The sequence below is a fragment of the Dermacentor albipictus genome, chromosome 1, assembly GCF_038994185.2.
Source record: "Dermacentor albipictus isolate Rhodes 1998 colony chromosome 1, USDA_Dalb.pri_finalv2, whole genome shotgun sequence".
NCBI classification, from domain to species: domain Eukaryota; kingdom Metazoa; phylum Arthropoda; class Arachnida; order Ixodida; family Ixodidae; genus Dermacentor; species Dermacentor albipictus.
Window position 1 is genome coordinate 292,285,190 of NC_091821.1, and position 19,852 is coordinate 292,305,041.

At 46.6% G+C, this 19,852-nt stretch overlaps 1 long non-coding RNA gene across 1 annotated transcript in view; it reads right to left on the reverse strand.

The window, feature by feature from the left end:
* Positions 1 to 1,847: 1,847 nt before the first annotated feature.
* LOC139057213 (uncharacterized) overlaps positions 1,848 to 19,852 on the reverse strand; it is a 67,192-nt gene continuing 49,187 nt past the window's right edge. The window contains exons 2-3 of the long non-coding RNA XR_011512641.1: positions 10,428 to 10,710; positions 1,848 to 2,990 (exon numbers count right to left, since the gene is read on the reverse strand). This is a non-coding gene — a long non-coding RNA (uncharacterized lncRNA). The remainder of the gene's footprint in view (positions 2,991 to 10,427; positions 10,711 to 19,852) is intronic.

The window sequence follows — 19,852 nt, forward strand, 5'->3', positions numbered from 1 at the left end:
CTGCACTTTCTTAATCCATCAATGATGAACTATCGAAGGTTAATTAAAGTTCATAAAAATTCCACCCTATGCGCCATAATCGATGGCTGACTTATGCCATTATTAATGATATGCCATGCGTAAGCCGCGTTTCTTTATTACTATCTACTAATTAGCACCGAGTGTGACCTACAGGAGCGCTGGGAGTGGCGCTCGCGTGACGTCAGGGCGGGGACTCGTGCCTGTTACCTGCTACATCTGCTACCCGGCGCCTCCTGAAGTGTTTCCGTTCTTTCACTCTTGTTCTACATGCTGATATACTTATGATGCTGCGTTCTAATACCCTGTGCCGATGTTTCCGTTAACATAAATTTATATACTACAGAAAACGAACTTGTTTCTATAAACGTTGAAATATCTATTTGCTAGACATCGACGTATCCCCCAAAAGCAGGGTTACACTGCTAGCCGATCGATCTCCACCAAGGGGGCGTCGAAATTCTTCCTGCGCGGTTCAACACTGTGCAGTGATAGCTCAAGTGAATGATAAAAGCCTAAACGTGAAATCATAGGACAGAACATTCTGATAATGAGGCCAGAGTAACGCATGCTCATGTGCAAAAACCTGCAACTAACCTTGGCTACATACAACTTCTGTAACGTTTGCTTGATTTCAACCCGCTAAAACATTTCTCCCGACATGTATACTCCATAAAAAATAGCGAATTTCTACGTTTGTAGGGAAACATTCCGCAGTTGCAGCTGGGCTCAAATAACACTGCTGCTGAGTTTTTGTTGACGCCCTCTGCTTTCTTAACTGCTTCCCAAAATTAGGCATTTCATCCCTAGTTTGAAGCGTCGCGTATTTGATATGAAGATAATGGAGACTTTCAGCTGTTTTTCAGCACACAAAGAAGAAAGGACCAGTATTTACACCTTTCTCAGTGCTACACGTTCAACTCGTGTTCAGTAGCAGTTATGATGGCTCTGTTTTGCAAACCTCACACAGCTGCTCTGCCCAACTTTTTAACAAGGTATGCTTTCGAGACCGTGCGACTGCTGCCGGCAGGAATGCCAAGCCTCAGCAATCAGACATCTCTGGGACACACAGGACATGTCTATTTTTAACAGAATATTTATTTATTTATTTATTTATTTATTTATTTATTTATTTATTTCCAATAGCTACAGCGCCATTTTGGGGTATTAGTGCAGGGGGAAATATTAGCATCGAGGTAAAAAATGCAAATACATGAAGCGCGGATTTATAACGTCATATGGAATTTGGAATCGACAAACCAAAAAGCATAATAAATGCACAATGTAAATGTCACATACATAGGATATGGTAAACTAAGAGCCGCAAAATGAGACTCAAGTTCATGCAAAAAATCACTAGGCTCAAGGACACTGTGGAGGTGTCGTCTGCCTTAGGGATATTTTTAAAGACGGAGAGCGTTATAAAGCCATCGTGTGTAGTACCAGGTGAGTTCCAAGAAAAATATATTAAATCATATTCCGAAATTCCTGACCGTACCGAAACAACCGCATCGTGAACAATCTCGCGGATAAACAATAGGTCAAGAATTGTATATGATCATGATCGTATCCATGAATGGTTCGTCTGCATCATGTGATCGATATACGGCGCGCGTAAAGATAGTAATCTCCCCGGCAGACAAGTCATGCAGCGGGCTTTCGTGTTCAGTGATTTGATCACAAACGGTAACCTCGACAGATTGTTTCGTGATGACAGCCACGTCTCCTTTGCGGCAACCCCTATCCCGACGATATATGCTGTATCCCGTTGGTACGATTCCACTGTCACCCCATGCAGCCAGGTTTGGGTCGTAAATGAGCAAAAGGGATTCAAGAGAGTCCAATTTATTAACAACGCTCCTGGCATTAAAAGAAAGCAGACGTAAATACTTTGCGTCCGTTTATAGCTGTGTGACTATGGCGCGTCATTTCTTGAAACTGCTTTACGCGCCATTTGACTATCATCCCACACAAATAGCTGATCATTGATAGGAAGTTTGCCGTGAACCAGACCGATCTTTATTCCTTGATCTCTCTCCGGCCTAGCTCTTTCCCAAAGGAGTTGCTGCTATCGAAGTGTTTCGACGAAATCGTCATTTTGTAGAAATGCACGCGTTCCTTTCAATTTATTGGCGTTACGTTGTACTTATTTTTCGCTGTAGTTGTGGAAGGGCAGCAAAATAGGCCTTTTTGGTGCTGGTTTTTCAAGTCAATGAATGTGGCTAACTGATATGCAGTTTACGCAGAGCTTGTCGTTAAACAGCGCTTAGGCAATTTTATCGCGACAAGCTGACTGTGATTCGTTAACTACACTCTGAACGTCAAAAATAAGAAAATTTGAACGCCTGCTTCTATTCTTCAACTCGACCGCATTGGCACGTGCTCAGTCTCGTGCACTGCCGCGATGGCCGATATTCGTCCGACGCCTGTATCTTTGCTTCCAGATTTCAAAGGCGTTTTTCATGGCTCTACATCTTTTGTTCAGTATATTCTAGGCGACTCTTGAGGTCAGCAATATCAGCCCTCACAGCCTGTTGGCCTTCCATGAGTTGCTTGAACGTTTTGTCCACAGACGGTCTGGGATTTTCTTCAACGTCTCTACAAAGAGCTAGCTTTCAATAGCAAAAGCACTGACACACAGCGTACGAGCACGTTTGAGAGCACGGAAAAATTACTAGAAACCTGTCGCCGATACGCACTGAGTAGCTGTAACTAACTTGCACAACGAAGATGAATGGCATGGTTAGCGGCCTTTCCCGACGAGTTTCGCCGTGCCCTCTGACAAGTCCCGCGGGAAGCTGTGCCTTTATAGCGGTGGTTTCGGATGACGTCATGCAGCCCATTTTGGTCCAAGGAACGGAAGCATTCGCGACAGTGATGCAGCGTCCAAGAGGGTTGTCGCCGGAAACTGCTGCCGTGGACGTAGAACAGTGAGGCGTTGGTTCCGCCCCGCTGAACAGCACCAGCAGAGCCTGTACGAGAAGATGAATCGCATGGCTAGCGATATATCCCAACGAGTATCGCGGTGCTCTCTCTCATTGTTTGCATTCGGGCAGCAAACTCGCGGACATCTAATGTGTCATCTGTACGGGCTGACAGGGATATGTGTAGGCTCCAAGTTTCTTTTTGAACCCCCCTTAAGCCATGAATTTTTTGACAAAACAAGGACAAACGTAAATAATGGCGCCCGTCTTCAAGAAGAGGCCATCCTAAAGTATTTCTGATTTCAAATGAGCTTTCAGAATAATAATAAACACCTTCACTTCACTTTCATTTTATTACCTTAAAGGCCCCAGGATTGGTGGTAATACATAAGGGGTGGGTAGCTAATAAAAGAAATTAAATACTCGAGACAAAGATGTTTAGGTACAGGTCTGCTCGCTGGTAAATATGTTAATTATGCAGTTTTAAAACGTGGATGAGCAGGTGACTGCGGCGACGTCGTGTGCAAGGCCGTTCCAATCAGAGGCTGAACGTGGGAAGAATGATGAGGCAAAAGTGGTAGTGTGCGCACGTGCACGGGCGACTTGAAGGGGATGACCAATGCGCAGTGAAAAGCGTGCAGGAGGACTGATGTAGGGTGGATGATGAAGTGCACGTGTAAAAGAACCTATGAAATAAGTACATAGTAGCGATACGATGCCGACAAGCCAGGGTTGTTAAGCCGGATTCTGCTTTTAGCGATGATATACTGACATTATATGAATAGCACGAATGAATGAACCCTGTGGCACGGTTCTCTACTGATTCTAGGCAGTTTGTTAGATATTTCTGGTTAGGGCTCAGATGGCAGAGGAATATTCCAGCTTAGAGCGAACGAGTGACGTGTAGGCAAGCAATTTTCAGCTTGGTGGCGCTAGACGTAGATGTCGTTTTAGGAATCCAAGGTTTCTGTCAGCAGATGATATCACTCTAGTGACGTGCGCGTTCCAGGTTAGATCGTTAGACAACGTTACGCCTAGGTATTTGTAAGACTGTGGTAATGCTGTTGTGACGTGTGAGACATGTATAAGGGAACAGGACAGGATTACGTTTTCGATAAAATGACATAAGTTTGCATTTATCGGGCGGTTCAGTTCCATGAGCCATGGTTACACCAGTCCTGGACGCAAGTTAAATCACTTTGGAGAGTTAGTTGATCAGAGGGGTTACTGACTGTGTGATAGATAGCACAGTCATCGGCAATCATACGAACGTTACAGGAGACATATGTTGGTAGGTCATTAATATATATTAAAAATAGAAGGGGACCAAGGACTGATCCTTGCGGGACGCCTGATTTTATTTATTTATTTATAGATACTGCGATCTGAAATCATATCATAGCGGGGTGGGAAACATAGAAATATGCAAGCATGTAAACACAAAATTAATCACATATGCAGGCATTTTCAGACATTGGTGAAGAATACATAACATACAAGAAAAAAAAACATACAAGCAAATTACGCACACAAATTCATAACATTTGCACTCATTTTTCAAATATTGATAAGGAATTCTGGGTAACAATATCAGAAATAAGATTAATAAAGTCTGCTATTGTCCTAGGAATAAGAGAATATTTGATACAGTTATTCCGTGCGTGATGGGGGTTATCGATAAAGCATGCCTTCGTCTCGTGTTATAACCTGATGAGTAATTAAAGAACTTGGAAGCGTTAAGCTTATAATGGCCGTTTACAAGTTGAACAAGGAACTTTAATCGACAGATACGGTTGCGCACAGTCACCGGGGGTAATCCGTTGCGTCTTACGAGCTCACCAACAGACGCACGGCCGTATGAATTAAAAACAAACCTAAATACCTTATGCTGTACACGTTCCAGTTTTTTAATATTGGTTAAAGTGAATGGGTCCCAAATAATTACGGCATATTCCAACAACGAATGAATGTAGGAATTGTACGCCAGTAAATGAACACTAGACGTAAGTGATTTCAGTGAGCGCCTGAAGAAAAACAGTGTACGCAAAGAATTTGCAACAACAGTATCTATCTGCTTCGTCCAGGAAAGCTCATTGGTTATCCATAAGTCCAGATATTTGTACTCTCTCACCTCTGATAGAGATACGTTGTCAACATTACACGCAAATTGAAGAGGTTCTATTTTATGTGTGATTCTCATAAAAACTGTTTTTCATGAGAATCAATAGACATTTGCCATTGTTCGCACCAAGCAGTGACCGTTGCCAGATCATTATTTAGACGCACCTGATCATCAACAGAAGATATCTTTTCATACAGAATACAGTCGTCAGCGTAAAATTTCACGGAAACTGAAAGTTCTGCGACTATGTCATTTATAAATAATAGAAATAAAAGTGGTCCCAAAATGTATCCCTGGGGCACTCCAGACGCAACCTCTCTATTGTTAGAAGTATTAAGTTGACAAATTGGTGTCTGTTAGTAACATAGGCTCTGATCCATGTAAGTGTCTGTTAATTTTTTATATAATATCCTAATGTATGGATTAATTCATTATGTGATACCTTGTCAAATGCGTTACGAAAATCCATGAACGCAATATCTGTTTGCTTTCCTTCATTAATTGCCTGTGCGAGATCGTAAACAGTCTCAACTAATGGAGTACATGTAGAATACCTATGCCTGAAACCATGCTGGAGATCTGTAAGTACATTGTGCTCTTCTAAGTAACCTAATATATGTTTTCGAATTATATGCTCTAAAATTTTTCATGATGTAGATGTAAGAGATACTGGTCGGTAATTGTCTATGCGTGTTTTTTTCACGCATTTGTGTAAAGGTTTGATTTCAGCCGTCTACCAGTCATCCGGTAGGGAACCATCGCGTAAAGATCTGGTGAATACGACCTACAGGTACTTAGCACACAATTCCGCACAACGCTTTAAAAAATTGGAGGACGCTTAAGCTTCGCCTTCAAGACCGTCGACCCGCCAAGGGGTGTAAGACATTGCGGTAGGGCGCAGCGATTACGTATGAGGCACTCCGCATCAGAATTTGCACCCACCAACCACGCGGTGAGCGCCGAGCAACGCAGCGTTCGGCGCGGCAACGAAACGCGCGCCTGAGGAAGCGGAACGAACCAAAGAACTCGGTGTCTCGGAGGGAGAAACGATCTGCGCGAGCCAAACGTGTTCGGCACGGAAAACCGGGCCGCGACGTGCCATGAACGCCGACGCGATCATGGGGCTGACGCCTCTATCAGATCGTCCTCTATCTCGCTTGGTAGCACCACGCACACGCATGACTCCTCGGAAGCAGCTCGGCACACATCACCGGGGACGCTTTCCCACCAGACGCGCTACGGCACAGCGATCACGTCAGAGGCGTCCCGCATCGGACGCTGCACCTGGGAATGAGGAAAGAGGAGCCACGTCGCCAAAACACGAGGGTTCGAGTGACGAGTAAAGTTGGAAGGGGAGAGAGCGAGAAAACTTGTCAAATGCAGGGGGGCATCCTCGCACCGGTCCCCGTACGGGAAGCGGCCGAGTGGCGCGCCACGTGTCGGGGCAGCGCCGCGCATCCCGAGGAGGTGGTCTTCTGTAGTAGCCTCTCCGTCTCACACTCCGGAGACTCTGGTTCGATTCCCACGCAGCCCTTCTTGCAACTTATTTTTATTCATGAAGTGCCTCCCGAGATTTATCGCTCACGTCCAACGCCGCTGACGCCAACGACACCGGCTTTTCTGTGACACGAGCTCCTTAACGCTGACGCGTTGAAACATGTTTCGTATATTATCTGGTCTTGGTGACTTTTTAGTATAAAAGTTCCATAGCAAATTAAACTCGCCGCTCTTAGAAATAACAAGGTCTGATATAACAGGAAGCGATATAGAAAAGTTGGAAGGCAACCATTATCTTTGGTAAATAGCGACTGGAATAATTTGTTAAAAGCAGAACAAACGACAATCTCATCACTTACACATTTGCCGTCTATCATGAACCCACTGGTGGAAGAAGATTTAGGTGTGATTTGGTGCCGGAATCTTTCGGGAGACGTTTTAATAAACGAAGGCAGGATCGTTCCATAATATTTTTCTTTGTCGCAAATTATTTTCTCCTTTAGTTATTCTGAAGTGCCTTCTACAAGAGATTTTAAGGTTACATTTGTTCTTGATTTCACTTTTAACCTTTTAAGCTGTCGCTGTAAGCGTAACGTCTCACGAGAAATCCATGGGTTACGGTGCACAGAAGATTTTGCAGTTGTGGGACCCAAACGTTGGATACATTCAGAGAGAATTCCCCTAAAGGAAAGCCATCAGTCATTTATAATGCAAGTGCTGTTTCTGAAGTCATCGAAGTAGAATGCAAGCATATCCAGAATAGATTCATCATCAGCACGAGAAAAAAATAGGAAACAAATGAACAGTGTTTTTGCGATCAGGGTAGACATTCGACAAGTTCAACAAGACAGCTTTGTGATCAGAAATCCCGTTTGTGACTTCAGAGATTATCGCCTTTCAGATGGCGCCACTTACAAAAAGTAAGTCTAGAATTGAGCCTACCACTGCCTGTACTCTTGAGAAATTATGTACCATTTCCAGTAAGTCAAACGTGAATACAATATCAAAGATTGTGTTATCATCACTGTGAGCAGAATGCCTGGAAAAGGTGTGCCAATCAATGGCACACCTTTATTACTGCAAGAGACCTAGAGGCTTGATAATTAACGTGAACAAATTGGCTACTGTTTGCCAGAAATTCTTTTATCCATTGCAGTACGTTATGATGCAAGTCTAAAGAAGAAGGTTTTAGTAGTAAGCGCTTGTGAGGAACCTTGTCGAAGGCTTTTGCGAAATCTGGAAAGGTTGAGTCACTTTGAAGGTTAGAATAAAGGGCCATGTGCAGATCATGGACAAATATAGCTAATTGTGTTTCACAAGGTAGGTTCTTACGGAAGCCGTGTTGTGAAGGATGAAAGAAATTAATAGAGTCAAGAATGATAATTATGGAAGAATAGATTACATGTTCCATAATTTTGCATGGCACACTTGTTAAAGAGATAGGGCGATAATTAAGGGGCGATTCTTTGTTACCTGATTTGAAGAGCGGAACGACCTTCCCCATCTTCCAATCGCTGAGTATGCTACCTGTGGAGGGTGATTGCGTGAACAGTTATGATCAGTACACAGAAGAAGAATGCCGAGTGTTTTTTAAGAGTTTGCTGGTGAATTTGTCAGTACCTGCAGAGGATGACATCCTAATATTTTCAATGATACAGATGATGCCGCGTGCAGCGAATGTGACTGGCGGCATGAGCGATCTTGGTTTGCCAGTTGGTACAGATGGTGGTTATATGCGTTTTGTTTGTGAAGACGGATGAAAATTCAGTGATAAATATAGTTTTGTACATTCGATATCGCTCCCTTCCTCGCCAAGTGTGTCGGTAAGTGGGATGATAGGCGCATGATTAGGATTAAGAACTTGCCAGAACTTTCTGGGGTTATTGGTTAGGATCTGCGGCAGGTCAGTATGAAAAAATACGTGTTTGGCATTACAAATGGACCGCAAATATGTTGACCCGGCCTCGTAGTATTTATTCCATGCGCATTCACTCGGGTTCAGTTTTGCTGCACGGATAAGTCGGTTTTTCTTGTTCTCGAGTGTTTTCAAGGACTTTGTGAACCATGGTTTGATATGATTGACATGAAATGTAATGGTGGGAAAGAATTTGGATGTTAGTTCGTCGAGTTTTGTTTTAAAAGTAAGCCAGTTGTGCTCATTTGATCGGTCTTGAAAACCTCGTTCCAATTCCGGAAAAAAGCAAAAAACGAGCAATTGGTTGTTCATTTCATTGTAATTGCCTTTGTCGTAAAGGCGAATCGTCTTGTGGAACGTTTGGCGCGATTCCGCGATGAGGGTGAAAGTAGCATGTAGAATTTTGTGGTCGCTAACTGCGCGGATTTTGCTTAAACTTTCAGGGTGATTGGTTAGTATAAGGTCCAAGTTGTTTGACGAATCACGTACGACGCGTGTGAGTTCTTTTATTAATTGGGTGAGATTAAAATTTAGACAAACGTCAAGGAAGTTAGCTACTTCTTCGTTGTTTGTTTGTGTGAAGTTCTGCCAGTCAATAGACGGCAAGTTGAAATCGCAAAAAAAAAAGATTGCGCGCGTTGGGATGTGTAGTAGTAAGTTGATTTAGGCTATCATTTAGGTAATAAGAAAATTTCGGAATGCTGTGGGGGAGTCTGTAGCAGACACCTAGTATGACGGTTTGTGGTGCAGCATGGCAGATCACCCATAGTATTTCAAGTTGTGATTGAATATTAATAACAGAACACGACAATGGCTGGTTAGTGGCAATAAAAACACCTCCTCCTCTGGAGCCCTTTGCGGTCCTTGCGGAAATCTTTAAATTAGGTTGATCGGCAACAACTTCAGTATCAGTGACGTCATCTGTTAGTCACGTTTCAGTTAGTATAAGTATGTTGCTGGTAGATGATGAAACAAGGTCACAGATGTGTTCGCATTGAGGAAGGAAACTGCGTACGTTTGTGAAAATAATAGAAAAAGAACGATTTGGAAGTTCACCACGAGGGCTGCTACCATGAATTTTGGTTACACGACGATGAATCGTATACTAAAAGATTTCTTTTACTGTCTGCGATGATTCCTCGAATGCGTACCGCTTATGACCGATGTACAATGTTTTGTAGCGCAAGGAAAATTTTGTGGTTTTAGTTTTGCCAAATCTAACTAGATGCTTTCGTGAATCTCAGACAGGGCGTGAAAAATCCTCCCCAATGTTGTAATCAGTCCCTTTTAACTTACGGCCATTAGAAAGAATTAGCTCTTTGGTTGTAAAAAATGTAAATTTTATTACTATGTTCCGAGGGTGCCCAAAAGTATGGCGCCCAAGACGGTGAGCCCGTTCAATTTCCTTTGGGTCAATAGTTACATCTAAGCGATCATGGCAAAGGTGCATGGCCGTTTCTTCAGATTGGGCGTAGTCTTCCGATGCATTGTTATCAGTGATATCATAGAAAACTAAATTGTTACGTCGTGAGCGATTTTCGGCGTCATCCCGACGGGCTTCTATTCCTCTGATTTCTTTAGCTGTTTAGGTGGTGTTAGTGCAGATCGTATCCATGTCGGTGCGTAGTGTTACCAGATCTTGATAGTGAATTTCTAGGTCGGATAATCTGTTACTGAGGTCAGATATAGCCTGTTCAGTAGTTGTTAGTTGGTTTCTAAGGCCTTGAATCTCGGTGAGTAGTTGTGACTGACCAGTAGACAGCTTTTTTAGTTGCGTGAGTACCGTGTCGGGACCTGGGTTTGACTCGATATCGCCAGTCAACAACAACAAGGTACGCACTACATGAGAACATTCAACAACAATCGAAAGACTGCACTGTGGACCCGGTAGCTTCAGGAGACAGTAGTCACTTGATTTTTTGTTTGTGAAATGAGAATACTGGTTACTGACCTGCGCCGCGAAGGCAAACGGCCTTGATGAGTGCATCGTGGCAGAGCAACCGAGCCCTCAGAGTGCCGCGCATGGGTGATGCTGTTTTATAGTCGGCTCTTCGGTTGTTGTCGATGATGATACGGGAATCCGGGAGCACTTGAGGAACAGCAGCGGTGGCGCTGCCGGGCTATCTGTAGCTGTAGACAGCTGACAAGGGCTGGCGGCACACTCGAAGCGAAGTGGTTCGCTGGGAGCCGTGGCATCGGAAGCGGTGGGAACCGGGGCCAGGATGATCGAGTGTCTGCGCAGCGAAGGCAAATGGCTTTATTTATTTATTTATTTATTTATTTATTTATTTATTTATTTATTTATTTATTTATTTATTTATTTATGATTACCTCAAAGGCCCCGGTGTGGGGTATCACATGAGGGATGGGTGACCACTTCAGTGGAATGTGGACTCAATGGCAGCCTTGAACTGATGTTGATTGGAGTGGTGCACGGCGTCGGTGGAAACGTCATTCCAGTCCCGGGCAGTCTTCACAAAGAACGAATGTAGGTGCGCAGTGGTCTGGGCACGCGGAGGGTACACAAATTTTTCGTGACGTAATCGGCATGTTTGACGGTGCGCTGGAATGTGGGCTCAAGTACTAGGAGCAGAATGATAAAATTTGTGATAAAGACAGTCTCAAAACATGACGCCTTATATCTAGATTGGAAATTCCTGCTTTTAATTTTAGCTGAGAGATACTAGTGTGGTAAGAACAATCAGAATAAATTTAACGAGCTGCACGATTCTGAACTGCTTCTAAAGGGTGGTTTGGTGCGGGTCCCAAACACAGCATGCGTATACTAGCTTAAGTCTGACAAAAGTTAGATAAGTTAGTATCTTTAAGGATGGCGGTACGAAGCGCAAGTTTCGGCGGAAGTAACCAAGCGTGCGATTGGCTTCGTTAGTGATGTTCGTAATATGAGACGACCAAGAAAGGTTATGTGAGAGCGTAAGGCCAAGGTACTTGCATGACTCCACAGATGACATTTCCAAGTTGCAGAGAACGTACTTAGGAATATGGTGAAGCTTCCGTCGATGGAAAGGTACTAGTAAAGTCTCTGTAGTGTTCAGTTACATTAGACACATGCTGCACTAAATGGTAGCTTTGTCTAGATCATCTTGCAATGCGTGGTTGTCGGTATCAGCTAGGATTGGATGATAAATGACACAATCCTCAGCAAAACGGCGAATGCTAGATGCAAGATTATCCGGTAACTCATTTATATATAAGGAAGAGGAGGGGCCCGAGAACTGTGCCTTGGGGTACACCGGAGAGAACAGGGCTTTTAGAGGAGGAGTGGTTGTTAAGATACACAAACTGTTGTCTGTTATTCAATAAATATTGTATCCAGCCCAAAACAAGGGAATTTAGGCGCAAGCGAGAAAATTTTAGAAAGTCGTTGGTGCGGAAAATTGTCAAACGCCTTTTCGAAATCTACAAAGAGGGCATCGACTGGGTTGTTTTGATCAAGGTTAGAGCTTATGTCATGTACAAAGAGTGCTAATTGGTTATCACAAGATGAACCTTTATGGAAGCCATACTGGTTACGGTGGAAGAAACTGACAAATGTTAGGAATGTAGCAATGTGGGTGTAAAGCACATGTTCCATTAATTTCGAACAGACGCTGGTTAGAGAAATTGGGCGGTAGCTACTACATGATGATGAAGGACCTTTCTTTGGGACTGGTATAACCTTACCCACTTTCCAATGGTCCGGCACCACTCCTGATGATAAAGATTGCTGAAAAATATGACATAACATCTCGCTTGTAACATATTTAGTATTTTTAAGATTTTGGAATTAATACCATCAATGCCAGGTGAAGACGAGAGCTTCAAGGAATCAATGCATTTTCTGATTCCATCAGAACCGAAGGTGATTGCGGGCATTGTATGGTAACTGAAAATTGGGAATTCAGGAAGTTCACCTTTAGGTTCATTCGTAACCACGGGAGAGAATGCACAATTACGTGCTTTGGCGATTTCGTGATCAGGAAGAGGCATATTTTTCGCGTCGCATAGTGCAAGTGGTTGCGAACGCTTTGGATTTATAATATTCCAGAATTTTGGGGGGGTATTTCGCAGGATATTTGGTAGGGTTGTCGCAAAAAAGGAGTGTTTTGCTTGACTAGCGAGGGATAGGTACGTTTTTTCAGCGGTGTAGTATTTCTGCCATGCGCACTCAGAGTTAGAATGCCTAGCAGCGCGGTAAAGCCTTTTCTTTTTATTCTTGAGACGCTTTTGTGTCGTATTGAACCAAGGTGATGAGTGCTTTTCAGTTACAGTGATAGTAGGTATGTAACTTTTTTATCAGCTCATGAGCTTTATTTTTGAAAAGGAGGCAGTTAATTTCAACAGAACGTTCTAAGAAACCGGTGAAGAACGAGCTGGGAAATTCCGCTAGTTTAATATTCATATCAGTATAGTGGCCTTTGTCGTAAAGCGGAACAGTTTTCTAGCTTTAGTGAAGGCAGGGATGTCACATTGGAATGAGGTATGTAGCACTGAATGATCGCTAAGGCCAGGTAAATGCGCCAGTGCTGAAACGTTCTCGGAGTAAGGAGTGAGGATAAGGTCTAATATGTTAGCAGACCTATCATTTGCCCGCGTGGGGTTACTGACGATTTGTGTTAAGCCAAACGTATGCCATGTCTTAAGGAAATCACTTTCGAAATTGTTTTTTGATGTTCTTTCAGCTACATTTATTTCTTTTATTTATTTATACATACTGCAGCCTCGGTGGGGCTATTGCAGGAGTGGGCAGTGAAGAAAAAAAAGGAAAGCAAGAAAACGAGATACAGCCACAAAAAATATGAATTCTTGCGTAGGTAAAGAGCGGATGCTTCCAGGCACTGAATTCCAGAGTTCAATGGCCAATGGAAAAAAGCTGTGCTTGAACATCTCCGTTCGGCAAAAGAAAGGGGTAAGGTTGAGATTATGAGAGCTCCTAGTGATAGAAGGTGGACTAAAGTTCAGATAATTATTTAGTGTAACAAGGCGCTCAGAATGAACCAGCGTGTGTAAAAATTTTATGCATTCTAAGCAGCGGTGAGATGAAAGAACTGTAGGACCTGTAGCTGCATAATGGGGAGAAGGGGAATAATCTCGGCTATAGTGCGAAAAATGAAGCGCATTGATTTCTTTTGCACTGATTCTGTTTTTTTAATATCGGATTTTTTATGAGGATTCCATATGGTGCAGCCACAATCAAGAATGGGGCGGATAAGTGTTTTATACGTCATCAGTGTGGTATCCTTTGGAGACTTACGCAATGAACGATGGAGGTAACCGAGACGTCTAAAAGCGTTGTTACATATGATGTCACTGTGTTTCAACAATGACATGTCACGGGAGAAATGAAGACCAATGTATCTAAATTCGGTTACTCTTTTTAAATATTGACCATGGAAAGCGTACGTGAAAAGTGATGGAGATGGGCGTCTGGAGAAGGACATAGAAACAGTTTTAGAGAAAATAATGTTTATCTGCCATTCCTTGCACCACCTACAAAATTTTGCAAAGGAGTCATTAAGTAAATCATGATCCATTGGTGTGTTAATACTATGATAGAGGACGCAATCATCAGCGTAAAGACGGATATTAACGGACACGCAATGCGGCAAGTCATTAATATATAATAAGAAATGAAGCGGGCCTAAAACGGAACCTTGTGGGACGCCGGATGAAACACTGACAGGAGAGGAAATAGAGCCGTTAAAGTGCATAGACTGAGAACGCTGGGTTAGGAAGCTATGTATCCAACCAACCAGAGAAGGGTTATTTAGAATGGAGTTAGGCTTGTAGAGGAGTTTTGGGTGTGGGACGGTGTCGAAAGCTTTGGATAAATCAACAGAAACGACGCCAATCTGGCCCCCTAAATCTTATGACTGACAAATATCGTGCGTGAATTCGACAAGTTGGGTAGGGGTACTATATCCGCGACGGAAACCATGTTGGTAATTGGATAGGATATTGTGGTTTTCAAGAAATTCCGCGATGTGTTTAAAAAAATGGCTATGGCTTAGCTAAGGTTAAGCCCAGGATGCGAAGCATACTAGCCTTTATTTTAACGCGACAGCGTTAAGGAGCTCGTGTCGCAGAAAAGCCGGTGTCGTCGGCGTCGGCTCAGGCGTGCGGCGCTTGCTCAGGCGCACATTTCGTTGTCGCGCCGGACGGCTCGCCGCCAGGGGGCCAGCGAGTGCGAACGCCCTTCGCATCGGCTCTGTACAAACACGGCGATTTCGTTCGAATTTCCACCCATGCAGTGCCCATCTCTTCACTGCACCGTTCGTCAAGGTGAGCGCTACCATCTGTTCAAATTTGGTAGCCGTCGGTCCCCCCTAAGCGGGCGCACGTGCCGAAAACCGCCCTTTGCCGATCAGCTGCCGCACTAGGCCTCGCGCCACCGTGCGCTAAGCCTAAGCCGCTTCGACCTCCCCGACGTCGACAGTATGGAGGCCCAAGTGATCGGAGAGACCATCGACCCAAAGGACTATGATCCCAGGGACTGGAATCATATCCTGAGCCTACCCACCCGTCAGAAAGGAACAGCGAAAATCCAGGACCAGGCGAACGCCGCCACCGGCTCACGACCTGCAGATTCCGTGCACCAAGCGTCCCAGCTGCGCGCGACGCGTCTCGCGGCGAAAAGGTCGCAACGCCAGCCGTGTTTGCCTGAGGATACCTACAAGATAGTGTTTCATTCAACCGGGGGACTTGCCTTAACCGACCTGCAACCGCGCGCCTGGCCCTGCTAACTGCAGCCAAGGACCTCCAAGCACCAGACGCCACCAGCTTGATTATCCACCCCCTCAACAATACCTGCACGATGAGTACCCCGCAAAAAACCGACGCGCTACGCCTGGTCACCATCCAACAACTCTCCATCCGAACCCAAGTCTACGCCGTCACCTCCTACATCGCCCCCCCCCCCCTCCCGGATGGTGCAGTAAGTGGGGTAATCACTAACGCCTACTGGGAAGAAACCCCAGCACAGATTCTGGACGACCTCATCACGGGCAACCCTAGCGTCCCCATCATTGATGCACGCCGCATGGGACAGACCCGTTCGATCCTTATCACCTTCCGGACGGGTCCGGTGCCTCGAACCATCTCCTATGGAGGCGGGCTCCACAGCTGCAGTTTATACAGAGGACATCTGGACGCTTGCACAAACTGTAGAAAACCAGGGCATAGCGCGGATGTGTGTACCCTTCAGCGTACACACAACTGTTCAAGGTGCGGTATCCCGCACCCCCGAGAGGACACCCCCACATGCACCCCAGCCTGCATACTTTGTGGAGGCGCCCACATGACCGGTATACTAAAGGCTGCAAAGCTAGGGGACGCCGCTCACCGCCCGCGTCACGACAACAGCAAATCTCCCGCACACCGGAACGAGACGCGGACCGCTCCAGCACGTCTCGCTCATCGTCTCTTCGCCGCCAGGACCAACAGTCTCCATAGCTTTCCTGGGCGGACAGAGTAGCAGGCAAAAGACTGAACGTTCCCAGCAAAGCTTCAATCCCCCCGCCCACACAGAAGGACCCCCGTGACCGGGAGCTCCAGGCCCTGCGAGATGAGGTGAGTCATCTTAGCTCTCTAATCCAGACTCCCACCTGTACCCCTCTACCGCTTCCGCCAGTCGTCCCTCCCACCCAACCCACGCCGCTACCCCAAACACCCACTGAAAACATGGAACAATCCGACTCCCAAACCGCCACCTCCCCCCCACTTAAGAAAAAACGCACAACAGAGCACCCACCCGTCACCCAGATCGACCTTCAATCTCTAGAGGCCCGCATGGACGCTAAACTCGCCGAAATGGACGCGCGTCTAGAGTCAAAATTCACTCAGCTTATCGACCACCTGTCTCAACGCTTTGAACAACAAATTGAAGCGACCTTTACGCGCATGGTACACACCCTTGAGATGAGCCTTGCACGGTACGACACCCGCGTCCAAACAATCAAGCAGGCCCTTCCCTCGCTGCAGCTCCCCAATCACCCCTATCAATTTCGCCCACCTACCCCACAGAATTCCCCACCCAACCTACCTATACTCACACCACCCAAGCTACAGTATGGCGGGGCTACCACCTAATTCCTTGTCAATTCTGCAATGGAACTGACGCCGCTTCCGGAGTAAGCACGCACCCCTCCAACTCCTCCTCCCCACACTTCCCACGCCCCACATCCTCCTCCTTCAGGACACACATGCCCCTGCCACACTTCCCAGTTACACATCCACTCACTCGGACGCAACGAATACACCCAGGGCTTCCACACTCATACATCAATCCATTACACACCAAACGCATCAGATCACCTCCGAGACGCCCTGTGTTATCACAGAAATCATACAACATACATACTCCACACCATCTATTTTTATTGCAAACATATACCACCCACCGTCTCATCCGATGGCTTCGTTGGAAACGCTACTGCGAGATCTCTATCGTATTGCAGGCATCCATTGATAATCGGAGGGGACCTCAACAGTCAGAATACTGACTGGGGCTACCGCACCACCACGGGACGAGGACGACGACTCTGGTCCTTGGTACAAGAGCTCCGCCTCACAATACATAACAACGTTAACACCCCCACGAGAATTGGCAACAGTGTCAGCGCGGACACCAGCCCGGACTTGACACTGAGCCGCAACCTTGCGGGTATTACGTGGAGCACAACACATCACTCATTAGGGAGCGATCATTACATCATCTACGTTGCAGTACCCTACAAACAAAGAACGACGCCTCACCTAACACACAAACTCACCAACTGGGATGCCGTCCGCGCCGCACGGGCGGCCCTTCCTGACGCTCCCATTACAGACATCGACCAGTAGGTGGCATCATTCATGAACGATGTCTCCGCACACACTCGAACCTTTGACACCACACCAGATACGCCCACCCTCGACACCCACCTGGCGCACCTATGGGAGGCCCATCATAGCATCCTAGAGGGCTGGAAAGGGCAAACGCTCAACCGGACCCTTAAAAAGTGGCTAGCCGCACTGCAAACAAAAATTACTGAACACTCTGAGGAGCTCTGCCGATCCAACTGGGGACAGATTTGCGATAGTATGGCTGGCAGCCTGTCCTCCAAGCGCAGCTGGCAACTCCTCCGTCACTTCATTGACCCCACACAATCTAAAACAGCTACACAACACCACGTCACACGCCTTATACACAAGACCAACCTTTCTCCCGACGCACTCATCGACATACTTAAGAACACACACACAACTCCCGGTACCTCAAACCCCCTGCCCCCCTATGCAGGCCCCCCGAATGCCAATCTCGACGCGGAGATTGCGGAAGCAGAAGTTAGAGCGGCCCTCCTGACTCTCCGCTCTAATTCCACTCCAGGAGTTGACTGTATCTCCAATAGCATGCTCCGCAATTTAGACGATCAGTCGATTGCCCAGCTCACGGAGTACTTCAGCACATGCTGGCAGGAGGGCACCCTTCCGCAATCCTGGCGTCACGCCAAGATCTTATTCATACCCAAGCCCCACAAACCCCTTACACCTGCAAATCTTCGCCCCTTCTCCCTAACCTCATGCCTGGGCAAGCTTTTGGAGCATGTCGCACTCGCCCGACTCACACAACACATGGCGGAGCAAGACCTCTACCCGCACAGCATGGTGGGCTTCCGTCCCCACCTGTCGGCACAGGACTCCATGCTCCAGCTCACACAGGATATTTCCGACCCCCTCATACCGGGCCACACAAAAGCCGTCCTCGCCTTAGATCTCTCCAAGGCCTTTAATCGCCTAGACCATCGAGCGATAATGGCGGCGCTCTCCCCCTTGAACATAGGTGAACGTATGTACACCTATATTCCAGCATTCCTTACTAACCGCACAGCCGAAATTCACTTCGGTCCCCACACATCTCGCCCATACACTCTTAGTGGTAATGGCACCCCCCAGGGATCTGTCCTCTCACCTTTTCTCTTCAATGTCTGTCTCATTCCCCTTGCCCGCAAACTACAAAACATCCCTCACCTTCCGCACACATTCTATGCTGATGATATCACTCTATGGACCACCCATGGCAGTGATGGAGACATAGAGAATACTCTGCAGTCGGCAGCTACCCTCACCCCAACACATGCGCGTAGTATCGGACTCTCATGCTCTCCGGAGAAGTCGGAGCTCCTCATACTCCACCCCACAACCCGAAACTGCCCCACCACCCCTATAACCATGACAGTGGAAAACCGGTAAATCCCTAGGTACACACTCTCCGGGTACTGGGCCTCCACATCCACAATGACGGGAAAAACACTCTCACCATCCACAAACTCAAGCGTATGGCGGTGTCGATATCCCACCTAATCCGCCGAGTTTCTGCACACCACCGGGGTATAAAGGAGCATGACTTATGTCGTCTCATTCATGCCTTCGTCCTCATCCGCTTTCTCTTTACGTTCCCCTACCCTAAACTCCAGAGCAGAGAAATCTCCACCCTGGATGCCATGATCCGAACAGCATTTAAGACAGCACTGCACCTACCCCTAAATACGCCCACCGAAAAACTCCTCCAACTAGGCCTACATAACACGATAGGTGAGCTTATTGAGGCCCACAGACAGACACAATACATACGTCTCGCGAGAACCACCACCGGCAGACACATCCTACACACCCTCGGCATCAGAATACCAGCCACGGATCCCACACAGCTCCAGGTGCCCCACCACATTCACCGCGAGCTTCTTATTAAACCGCTCCCTAAAAACATGCACCCCACCTACCACGAACCCCGCCGCAGAGCTCACGCACGGGCGCTCCACAAACACTATGGCACGGAACCGGATGCTGTGTGGGTGGATCCCGCGTGCGCAAGTGAGGACGCGGTTGTTGCCATCACGAACCCCTCCCTAAAACCGATTACCACCCTTCACATATCCCCAACTGCCACTTCGGAGGAGGCTAAAGAGGCTGCCATTGCCCTAGCTATTACGCGCACGGAGGCCCGGTATATATTATCGGACTCTAAAACTGCGATACTAAATTTTGCTCGCTGGAGAGTTCACGTCCTTGCATTTAGCATACTGAACTCTCTCGCTGCACACCCGCCCCGCCACATGGAGCTCATATGGGTGCCTGCCCACTCTGGGAATCCTGGAAACGAGGCTGCCAACGCTTTAGCCCGAGGTTTTCTCAACCGGGCACCGGCGGCCTCCGATCCAGGGTTCTCACAGGAGCCCATGCATTCATTTCTGAACTGGCGCAAGCCTTCAAAGCCGAGCGTCGGCTCTACCCCCCACCCCATCCCTCCCTTGACAATTATCACCAGACACTTTGGAGGCGGCTCCAAACACGCACCTTACCCTCCCCTTATATACGCTCGCGCTATCACCACGTCCA